The sequence below is a fragment of the Lygodium microphyllum genome, chromosome 15 (assembly GCF_053477565.2).
Source record: "Lygodium microphyllum isolate KBCC chromosome 15, Lygodium_microphyllum_v1.1.10, whole genome shotgun sequence".
Lineage (NCBI taxonomy): Eukaryota > Viridiplantae > Streptophyta > Polypodiopsida > Schizaeales > Lygodiaceae > Lygodium > Lygodium microphyllum.
The window spans coordinates 64,075,732-64,088,401 of record NC_141149.1 but is presented as its reverse complement, the minus strand read 5'-3'; positions in this window follow the sequence as shown (position 1 = coordinate 64,088,401).

Below are 12,670 nucleotides of genomic sequence, written 5' to 3'. Positions count from 1 at the left end.
GTGCTTTTAAAACTGGTGCTTTTACTAGCTCCTGTTTCACATCCTCGAAAGCTACCTTACAAGGGTCGCTCCATTCAAATAGACAGCTAAAGGATAACAAGTTTGTTAGTGGCAACGTCCTTTCTGCCAAGGCATTTATAAACCTCCGATAGTACCCTATCGATGACAGCAAGCTATGTACCTCTTTCGGAGTGCATGATGGACTCATAGCGACTATAACCTTGATCTTTTCAGGGTTAGTTGCGATTCCTATTGAACTGACTACATGGCCTAGCAATAGCCCATAAGGCACTCCAAAGACACACTTCTGTGGGTTAAGAGCAATACAAAATTGTCTGCAGCGCTCAAAGCACTTTCTTAAAATAATGAACATCCTTTCCCTTACAGTGGCTGCCCCCAGGTCATCAATAAATACTTTCAACTCATTTAGGGAGATGCCACCAAAGGTCTTGTCTGCTGTTCGTTGCCATGATCTAGGTGCATTGCACAAACCAAAGGCCATCACATGGTATGCAAAAGTACCAAAGATAGTAATAAAAGTTGTTTCCAACTTGTCCTCTTTTGCAATTGCCATCTGGTTATATCCCGCAAAGCAATCCATGAATGAATATATTTTCCTATCCGCTAATTGATCCAAAATCTGGTCAATGAATGGCAACGGGTAGTAATCCTCAACCGTCTGCTTATTCAACTCTCTAAAATCTACACATAGTTGGATCTGGTTGTTTTGCTTCTTCTTGATGATAACTGGTGAACACCATTCCGTGTGCTATACAGGGAAGATTAAACAAGCTTTCCATAACTTCTGTAACTCCTCAAACAGTCCGTCCCTCAATTCAAAAGGCATACACCTTACTTTCTGATGCACAGGAAGACTTTCTTCTTTTACAGGAATAGTATGAACAGCCAGGATGGGAGGAATGCCTCTCAGCTCATCATAACTCCAAGCAAAGATGTTGTAGAATTCTTGAATCAAGGACACATAGTCCTCCCTTTCTGCTGAATTGAGCATGGAACCTAATTTAATTGGCTGCGAATCATTTGGCGTGCCAAGGTCTAACTCAATCACATCCGTGTCTCTTATCCTATCTTGAGGCTCTATTGGCTCATTTAGAGTTATCTGATAAATATCCTCTGTAGTGGATTCCTCTCTAGATTCATCGCTGGATGATGTCTCACTACCAGATGGATCATCTATTATTTCTAATTCAGTAAAGGATAAAGGAGCTCTCTCACTCTGAGAGGAGACTCAGGGTAAGCATTGACTATTACTCGATTAGCACCTCTACCTAGAACCACTGGGCCGGCGGGTATATCGACTTGACAATCTGTTTGTAAGATCCAAGGCCAACCTAGCAAGACTCGATAGCTAGGACGTCCTACAAATCTTATCACCCTAAAGTCCAAGAAGCATTCTACACTTGCAACTATAACATGGACTTTAGTAATGCAATCTTCTAGTTGCCTTAGGCTATCATCAACCATTCTAAGAAGGGTGGAGCTGTCTTTTTGGATGCCTAGACCCAACCTCTCCATCAACTCTGAACTCATGATATTGACGGAGGACCCAGTGTCCACGATAGCATGCTCCACTAATATTCCATCCAGGTATGCTGGAACCCTAGGGTAATTCTTTTCAGCATGATCAAACCAATCTTCCCCTACTCGTGCTATGCCCAAAGGTTCTACAATATACCCAATAGGCAAGATCTTCTTAAATTCCTTGCGTACCCTTGGAGATAATTTAATCAACTGTAAGAGGTTTACATCTAGTTTGACTTCGCAAAGAGAACTTGCTAACTCGAAATCATGATAGGTAGCCAAAGCTCTCTTTTATCGCCAAACCATTCTTTCTTTTGGTCTCGAGACCAGCTTTGGTGCTTCTTTTTTAGCTCTTGCCTTCTTTCTTGGCACTTCCTCATCCTTCTTAGGATCGACTTTTTTGTCAGCAGGCCTTAGAGGTCCACCTTCCAAGCCAGGATTCTGGACTTGCATCCCCTTATCCCCTTGCTTAGGGTTTTCCTTGACCAGTTTTGCATTATCTTTGTCAACCTCTTGAGCCTTTTGGCCTCTTGTCACAGCTCATAGGTTAGAGGTTTCAGCGCCATTGATGCGTACAGCCTCAATAAGGCTGACTCCATTGCCTTGTGGCAACTCTTCTATAGTGGTCTTTCCCCTTTGCAATATTTGTCTTGGTCCATCATTTTGCTGCAGGTTACTACCTTGCGCTCTATGATTAACTGGACCTGGCTGTTTACTACCTTGTTGGAGGGAACTAATCTTACTCCAACAGGTAGCGGCTAAGTGGCCCGACTTCCCACAAATATCACATTTAACATTTGGACAGTTTCTAGGGAAATGTTGTCCACCACACCACTTACAGCTGAATCTTGAGGGCCCACCCTCTTCAGGGCGTTGACCCCCTATCAGATTCTGCTACTTCTTCAGGACATTGACGTCAACAGCTATTTGTCGATATTGTTCACAAATCATATCAGTGTAGTGCTTCATCATATCCTTAACTTCGCCAAGGATATTAGATGCACTCGACTCGTAGCCTTGATCGTCTATCCGTCGTTCCATTGGCCTAACAATTTGATTGGGCATTGGTTGTTGACTCACAGGAACAACATTAGGGTTCAAAACTTGACCTTCAACATTTGGTGGAGCCAACTGACTAGCCATAGGCATAGTCACACTGGGAGGAGCTGGCAGTAAAGGTACATTTTGAACCATGCTTCCTCTCCCATTAGGGTTATTCATAGGCATCCCTTGACTTCCATTTGTCAATGGTAGATTGCCTCCAAGTACTAGACCCGCATTAAAATTTATTCGTGAGGAGTAGGCCGTTTGTAATTGTGACTCTACTCCTTCTGCCCGCGTGATGGCGGTGTCTATATCAGCCAAAGCCACACTACTCAATTGTACCTGAATAGTGAAATCCAATCCATGCAAGAAGTATTGCAATTGGGCAGCCGGCGGATTGGGAATGTAAGTTTGTAACTTACGAAACACTTCCTTAAGTTTCTTGGCATAGGCTTTCACATTCTCATGGAGGTCTTGGCGTATTACATTTAACACACACAACCAGTATTGGCCACCTCTTTCAGGGGCATATTCTCCTCGGAAGGCTATATAAAATTGATCGATTGTAGTGATGGTTCTAGTCTCTATGCTATGATACCATACTGCAGCCCTTCCTTTTAATGTCATGTTAAAGAACATCATAAGATGTCCCTCATCTTGGATACGGTAATTAAACATTAATCTTTGGAATTCACAAATTTGAAACTCCGCATCTTCTTTGACTAACCCATTAAAAATGGGCAAAGGAACTCCTAAAGCTGGCAAATCCGGCGTCCCTGCAGGAATTGCAATGGGTTGTGCCATGACGACAATCGGATTGACAATAGGAGTTTGGACTGATGGAATCACACCCCCACTTGAAGTGGGTTGACTTGGTGAAAGAGAGGAAGAACTTGCGCTTCCTCGTGCACCTAAAGGACTGTCTGCAACAATTGGGTCACTAAGACCACTGCCTCTTATGCGTATTGGACTAGTCCTTTGAGGAGAATAACGACTTACAATCTCCAACCGCCGTCTAGCCCTCTCAGCATGTTTTGCTTTTTGTATTTCGGCTTGACGGTCCTTGTCACAGGTCATAAACCAACTTTTTGGTCCCTAAAAACCCTAGATTTGAGAACCACCACTTATTGGCGGCTCCTAACAGACACACCATTGATGGGACCTGAAATTGGCCGGCACTGGCTATGGCACTAGCCGGACCTCATGCTCATGACAGACAAACACACCCTCACGGCCTCACAGACCAGGAGTGTCAATCTCTGCTAAAGGACAAACTGCTCTAAAGCCTAATCTATGCGTTTATAGTTTTGTAGTTTTGTAGTCAAATGTTCCCCTTTCTATAAACTCCTCAGAGGGAGAACCCATACACATTGGCAATAAAGACCACGATAACCACATACATGGGAGGCAACCTCTCGATAGAAACACTGCGGCCCCACTATAGCTCTCCTACATCACAGGGATTGGCCCCTTGATATGCTGCTCAATATATAAAACAAACGAACAAACTCCACTCTTTCATTTCAAAAGTTTCTAGGAGATGATAACATGTGTCCTCACCAAATAATTCCCCAAGAAACAAACGTCTATCCTATGGCTTAGGATGCCTTTCCACACTCACCATGGGTCATTGTCATTGAAAGTAAGTGCTATGCATCCAGGTTTTTATTCCGATACCATGGTTTCATGCACATGCAAAGGTGAATGATCCTAAAGTGCTCAAACATCATTTTCAAATCAGACACATGGTGTGCACAACCAGGCTTTCAAATGCTTATTCAGTAACTTGTTGCAGCGATGAAAGGATAGCACCAAGATAACACCCGTGCTACTATCCTCTTAATCAAAATAATACGGACTCTATGTCATGGTATGCATAAGAAAATCAGCAACAATCAGCACGCAAATCACACCATTCAAACATCCCAACCCCCTACGTTTAGGTATTGCTTTCGTTGCATAGGTGTAGAGGTTCATTTTGTCATGTTTTCATATATAAAAGCAATAAATCACAAACTTTGACAAAGAGATAGGGCAAACTGAGGCTAAACCTCATGCTTTTCCACTACCACACATCCACAAACAATCATTATATTTTTTCTTATTTTTCCAGGACGTATTTCTATTTTTCCCCTTATTTTCTCCATTTTCTTCATTTATTTGGCAATAAAATATAATATTTTCTGGTTTTTCTTGTTCCAATCACTTCAGCATACTGACATTTGATTTATCTTTCATATTCCCCCCATGGGAACACCTTTTGCCCACTCGAAACGGAAAAGCTACCATTTTGCCACTTAAAAACCGCATTTTGGGTTACGGGAATTAAATAAAGCATGTAAATCATTACAAAACCAAGATTTTCTGATAAACAGCAATTACTCTTAATGCAAACAACCCACAAACAAAGTTTCATTCAATAAGAACATAATTATCATCATAAACTATAAAAAATCCTTCATTTTCTTCATAAAAATGGTCATACCGTATTTTTACGTAACCCGAGACGCCTTGAATGATGGCATAACTAGCAGATGGAGCCTCCATTGCTCTCAATCTAATGCTGCCCATCAATCTTCAGCACCTCCATCAATCTTCATCGCCATTTCCTTCATTCTCCCTCCCCGGTTCCTTCATTAAGATGGTACACATGAACAGCCCATAGGGAAGAGAGAAAGGGAGGAGAGAGAAAGACTAGAATCTGTTCTCAGCCATTCCTTGTGCGAAGACTGGAAATATGCTCAACCAAGAGGGAGAAGATGCCGGGTAATCTCTGATTCATAGGTTGTTTGCAGCCTCCATGCTTGCTTGATCATGATGGGAGAGGGCCCCTTTTTCGGCGCCATGCTACCGCCATATCCACGTTCTCTCTCCATGATTTGTTGCATGAAATTTCGGGGGGGGGGGGTTAAAATTCCCAAAGGGCACCCCCCCTTTGGTCCAAGTTGTGGCCACCCTTTCAAATCTTGCCCATCTTGTGGCCTCTTCCTCGTCGGGGCTCCATTTCGAGCTCTGAAAAATCCTGTGCATCCGTCTTGACATCCTGCATTGACTGGCAGCTCCTGACATCCCGCACGACAGTCGGAAAAATTATAAAAAATCCACAAATGTCACTCGGGCGCCTTTTAAAAGCCGTCTTTCACTTGGTGCTTAAAATCGTCCTAGCTGCAGCCGCTGCCTTTGATGTTAAATATTTTTCCCCTGAATTCTGGATTTTTTGGCAAATTTTAGGCACATCCCGGGCTCAAAACTCTGCTCTCAAGCATTTCTCTGGAAAATAGTCTTTCAAGGGAGTTTGAGGTCCGAGATCAATATCCTCAAGAAGACCAACCTTCCTAACATAACCTACCTTTATAACACAATCTAGCTTTACAAACATGCATTTTATAAGCAAGTTCAAGTCAAAGTTGTCTCAATTCCATCTCAAGTTAGAGCTAGCTTTACAAACATGCATTTTGTAGGCAAGTTCAAGTCAAAGCTATCTCAATTCTAGCACAAGTCAGAGCTATCTCAATTCCAGCCCCACTGCACACCACTGCTGCCTCACTGCTGCCTCTTTCTATTGCAAAACAATGGCTTTCTCTTTCTCTGGAATGGAACCTCAAGAACATTTGAAGAGCAACAACTAGCTGCAAAATTTGCAAAATTTTTAAAGCATGGGACAGCTCCAAAAATTCTAAAAGAAGGCTCAGAACCTGCAACCGTTTGGAATCCTTTAGGGGGCAAGAAGAGCCATCCAAGCCAACGTGAAACTAAAGAGCCTAGTAAAGACCCACGTATGTTTGCCTACTCCTGGAGCATGTAGCTACCCTTGAAGTAGATCGACAGGTAGTGAAGGAAGTAGATCAAGAAGTTGGCTTTTATAGTAAGCCTTCAGAAAGTCAAGAGCTCCAAACAAACAAATCAAAGCTATGCCAGTGCGAGAAGCGCCATTCCCTGCTCACAACGATCTTCTACCTCCTGAGGAGATTCAAAAGCTTTTTCCATGCTTATATGCTTCAACAGGTGGCCACATGAAGAACAGATGTGTCTTTCAGCATAGCATCAGTATCAGTGGCTCAACCATGAAAGTTCTTTTGTATAGCAAGAGATGAGGGAAAATATAAACCAAGCTTTATGGTGTACGATGAAGGGCTTATGATCCAAGGAAGGAGGCTCGAAAAGTCTCATGAGGAGGTACCTCCATTTTTGACCAAGTGCCTTCAAAGTGACCTTGAAGTGAAAAACGACCTGCTAACTTTAGTGATCTGCCTCCATTTTTGCTCGCGGGAGGCCGTGGTATCTTTGTGTGCGTTTTCTTTCCCACTCCTTCAAGCCTTCGAGGACTCGACGAGATGGATTCTTTCTCAATCTTACGGATCACCTTCCAATCATTGAAAAGGTTGTTTCAATCTTGCGCTCTTTTCTTGAAGTGGTCCAAGGATGAGCACAAAGTCTTAAGAATGGATCTCCTTTCTGGCATGCTGGAATCTTTCCTTGTCTTTGGATGATGTACATTAGCTTCCCCGTCTGACTGTCATGTAAACCCATTTGAGGCTTTATTGTCATCTGCTTCCATAGGTTCTAGATAGACTACAACAGCAAGTACAAGCCAAAACCCAAGTATGGGGGTTACCCTTCTACCACAAATGCCTTCACCTGCCAAGTGTGATCGTGCAAGAAGAAGGTACATTAGCCCTTGATCCCAAGATTAAGAGGGTTAGTTGATAGCTGTGAGATTAGAACCATCCTTCTTTATATTCCCACCTCAACATATCCTTGAAGCTGATGTCGTCCTCTCACAGTAGAGACTGATGTTTCTAAGCAACCAGTTGGGAAATATGCTCACAAACCTTGAGGTAGATGAGCCTCAACATTCTGGTCCATCTTTTTATACAACTTCCCACATATTTTACACTTATAACTAGACGATTGCAGAAAACTCTAATGAGCACTTTCACATAGGTACATTTGCAAATGGTCACCAATGCAATGGGAGCATGTCAACAACATAGCTTGATTGCCCATTTGAAGAATCTAAGGAGAAGAAGACATGATGGAAGAAGATGATCAGTCCTCTTCCTCTGCTGTAAATGCCCACCATCAACAAGACAACAATTGTGGATGCCATGTGGTCCTTGCCAATGGGGAGCTGCACAGACAACCATGCAAGAACTTGTAGAATGAGGGCTTGCTACCAAGATAGTACCGCCTCCAATAATAAAGTATGCTTGTTCACTGCCTTAGCCTACACCCAGGAGATCGATCTTCTAAAGCGCTTCCTTAAGCTGGGAGGTTTATACCTATTAGATCAGTGGCTATAGGAGACATCTCAAACTGGTAGACAGGCAAATAGGGCCGATGCCAAGGAAGGGCGCATTGCTAATGTTCCTCCGCATGCATGAAAACTTTAGTCGTGATGTTGCTTGGACATGGCGGAAACTTCATAGCTTTTCCTGTCGATTACTCCATGCTTCCTGCAGTTTAGAGAGAGAGAGAGAGAGAGAGAGAGAGAGAGAGAGAGAGAGAGAGAGAGAGAGAGAGAGAGAGAGAGAGTGTGTGTGTGTGTGTGTACTAGGCACCATGGAGAATCCTGACGGAACTGCGCATGCAGGGCAAGATGATGACAACGTGGTGACCATGTCAGAGGTCATCGAGGGCCTTGAAGCACAAGAATTGGAAGCTGACCTTGTTATTGGTGGCGATGAAGGCAAGGAATGCACTTAGCCTAAGGGATATCTTCCACAAAGGCTGCCTTCTCGTGCATAACCTGCTGCTCCGAGGGAAATGCAGGAGTCTGCACAGCATGTTCAATTGCTTGTCATGATGGACTTGAGGTAATAGAATTATGGACAAGAAGGCACTTTCGCTACTATTATGGAAATTCTAAGTTCGGAATCGGGGTCTGCAGAAAGTTTAGTAGTCCCTTGTGAGGTAGTGGATCATGGCTCGGACCAAACCACTCTCAAAAGGGCCTTCAGCGGCCTGAGCTGTGTGCATTGTTGAAGAGAAGGGCCATTTGCTTTAGCTGCTCATTGCTCTCTTCAACGTTTGAACCTGCTAGCTACTACTGTGGTTTATGGCTGCAAGGATGGTTTCCAAACTCCATGACCTTCTCTTTCGTGACTTCGCACCATAGGCAAGACTCCATAATTTCTAGGAAATGTCAAGAGGAGGAAGAAGAAGGGGAACTTACCCATTTTGTCTCCTTACCTCCAAATTTAACTGAGCCTCTTGCCATAGCTTGTGTGGAGTCCAAGAAAGATGCCAGCACCTTGTGGTACTCCATTAATTTTCCTTACAGCTCCTGTACCTGTTTGACTAGGGTTTCTCTTTCTTCTTTTTGAAAACTATAGCTAGATGTGAGGAAGGAGAGAGAAGACTGGATCAAAGACTGAAGCTCTGATACCACTGTAAGAGAGAGGACAGGAGAGAGAGAAAGAAGAGAGAGGGACTGTAGAAGAGAGAGAAGAGGTGCATGAAGAGAGAGAAAGATTGTAGAGAGAAGGGAAGGAGAGAGAAAGAGGGTGATGAGGAGAGAGAAATGGTTGGCATCCACCATGGAAGGATAGGAGAGAAAGTGAAGAAGGTGAAAGGATAGATGTATATTCATAAATTGGTACCATGCCAATGTCCTTCACACCTTTTATACTAAGGTCAGTGTGACACTAGGTATTTCCCTCCATTACAACATGCATGTGGACGCACGTGAACATCAACAATTGGAGACACAAAAAAATAGGTCCAACACACAAGGGACACTTATGCGGGAATCAAACCCAATGCACAATCGATGGGAACCCATGGTAAGGGAATGAGGATATATATATGTGTGTGTGTGGGTGTGTATGGTGGTGTGGGGGGGGGGGGGGGGAAGGGGTGGAAACATGGGCTTCGAAAGGGGGGGGGTTTTAAGGGGGGATGGGCAGGGTCAAGGGTGTGGTGGACGGGCCAGGGGGGGAGGGTAGTGGGTAGAGTGGTAGAGGTGGGGAGGTTGGTGGGCAGGGGGGTGGGGGAGAGGAAAGGGGGGCAGAGCTAGGGAGAGAACAAGAGAGGGGGTGGGGTTGGAGCTGGGGTTGGGGAAGGGGGAAGGGAGAGGGGCAGGGGGGGTATTGGGTAGGGTGGTAGAGGTGGGCGAGCTGGTGGGCAAGGGGGGTGGAGGAGAGGAAAGGGGTGCGGGGCTGGGGAGAGGAGAGGAGAGGCGGGTGGGGCTTGGGGAAGGGAGAGGAGAGGGTGGGGCTAGGGCTGGGGTGAGGGAGGGGAGAGGGAAGGGGGATAGTGGGTGGGGGAGGGCGGGGTGGGGCAGGGGAAGAGAAGGGGGTGAGGGAAGGGGAGAGGAGAGGGGGCAGAGTTGGGGGAAGGGAGTGGAGGGAACACACACACACACACACACACACAGAGGAAAAGTTTTTTTTTTTGGGTTTTCTTCTATGTCTATTTTCTTTGTGTGGTTAAATGCTTTGGATTTAATGTTGTTTTCTTATTTGTTCATTTTTTTAATGTTTTTTGTTGTTGGGTGTTTTTTTTGTTTAAAATAAAAGCATGCCCCTCGTCCCCACACACCAACATGGATGAGAGGTAGAAAAATTTGGGTTGATGGAAACAGATGGGGGTTGGGGAGAACCTTATGTGACATGGTGAATGTTGAGCATGCGTGTCGAGGTGAAAATCGATCATGTATGCGACACACGATGGGGGGTGAGGAATAAAAATTTTGACAAAAAATTTAATTCCGAGGGATCCGGAACATGTTGTGAAAAGCAAAACTAGATAGGGTGACGGGAGGAACGACATGGACTATGTGTCTAGGGCATTCGATGGCAAGGAGGGGGTTCACATGAAGAACGATGAAAAATCGACCATGAACAATCACACAAAAATCAATTTCGCAAAATCTGTCAATTGAAACAAAATGCGGAAGGAAGGAAAATTATTGTAATGAGGAACGGATAGGCGTGTCATGTCAAAACATAGTTTCGATGAGAATAAACCCCATTCGCATGGAAAAAATGAAGAAATAAAACCCAAAAATCCAAAAAAAAGTTAATTCCAAACAATCCATAAGTCAAAACAAGGGGCAACAAAAATGAAAAATGTCTAAGGAATGGTGGGCAACATGGATGTCATGTCAAAACATGATTCCAATGGAAGAAAGGTACATTCACATGGAAACAAATATGAAAATATATAAGAAAACACAATTAAAAATTAATAACAAAAAAATAGATGGTTGAAACGAGGGGGAGGAAAAAGAAAAGACATGCAAGGGGATAAATAGCTCGAGGCTATCCAAATGGAATGCCATTCCAATAAGAAAAGTACGTGTTCATATGGAAAAAATAAATAAATCGCATAAAAATAAACCCATAAATACAAAAAAATAAATAACAACCAATCCATGCATAAAAAAGATGGGAAGTAAAAAGAAAATTGTTTGAGAAAAAGGAAGGATCACGGTTTTTAGATCAAACCATAGTTTTGGTGCAAAAAAGGTGTGTTCATGTATGGAAACACATCATGATCACGTAAAATTCTTCAAAAATTAATAACTCAAGAATTGTGGCTCAAAACTGAGGTGCATAAAAAGGAAAATTGGCCAGTTTAAAGGGAGGAACATGACTATAGGATCAAACTGTAGTTTTGGTGAACGTAGAGTGTGTTCACATGGAGGTTCAACAAAATGATAAAACAACTCACAAGACAAGAAAAGACTATGGGAATGGGTTAGAATAGGGCGGGTGGTTGAGGAAGAGACCTCAACAGGGCATTACAAAAATGGAGTATCATGTAAGGATCAAGTAATAGGGTGTTCATGAATGTATGCAACCAAGACATGGAGGGATGCATCCCCACACTTAAGACATAAATAGATCAGGTTGACTAATCAACAGGGACCTAACACTTGACCATGATCCGTACCCATATGTTCTCACACTTAAAGCATGACATGCAAATAAATGAATGCAAGGGGTAGGGTTAGAAACACTTAGTATATTTGGTTGATTGATGGAGATCATCATCGTTGACACACGCTAGGGAGTGAAAGTCATTCCATAAGAGGTACCGAGGTTCGCTACATCACACTTTTGGCATAGTAGAGACCATGCAACAACACCCAGGGAGGTAGGATCGTTGATGAAGATCCGGTAAGTCATCAATAGCGAGGTATATATCACTCAATTGTAACCGTCACTCACGTGGGAATCATACATCAAGCACTCATCTCATAGCTCTCATCACTTAAGGAAAATTGTTGAAACATGTATCTCTCATTTGGTTTAGAAATTGACAAGAGGGATGGTTCAAAAGGAGTATGGGAGCATGCACAGTTGATGGTGTGTTAGTGTGTTCCAATCCCAGTGCTAGTATAGGTGCAAGAAGGGAAGCCATGAAGTCTTATAGTACAGTGCACTGAAAAGAAAGTGGCGTGTAGTGATGGTGGAGACTCGTCCCAGGTGTGGATAGGGATATAGAAACGTACCTAAACCCAATTGTCATAATGTCCCTCAATCCTCACCTTTTGGTGTAGTAGTGCATCCCACCCCATGATGCCAGCATACAGTGCAAGAAGGAAGGCTAGGGATCCTTGTAGCATTGTGCACATGCATAGATTGTGCTTTGTGCATTGAGAGGCCCAACCCATGCGTGTAATACTCCATTCACACATCTTACCCCTCTGGTGGATTTAAAGGGAAAAGATTGGTCACTCACCCCACCCTCTATCTCATACTCATCTGATAAATATAGAGGGCAGTCCATACTCACGTCCCTATCCGATTAGGATGAAAGCCCATGTCACTCAAAGGAATGTTGATGAAGAATGCCAACGCCATCATCATCCTCATCATCATTCTCACCATCATCATCCTCACCATCATCACTCCAATCATCTTCACCATCACGTCTTCACATGTCATCTCTATTCATCCAGAAGCTTGAGAAGCTTCTATTGAAGCTTCTCTAGACCAAGTTCACCCCCGGCTCCTGGGGTTTTTAGACCGTGTCTTGCAAGGCCTGTTTCCTGTGTAGGGAAGGAGATCTCGGGTAGTAGTAACTTCGAAACTTGTAAGGGAGCCAAGGGAGAGTTCGCTGAGTCAAAATTTAC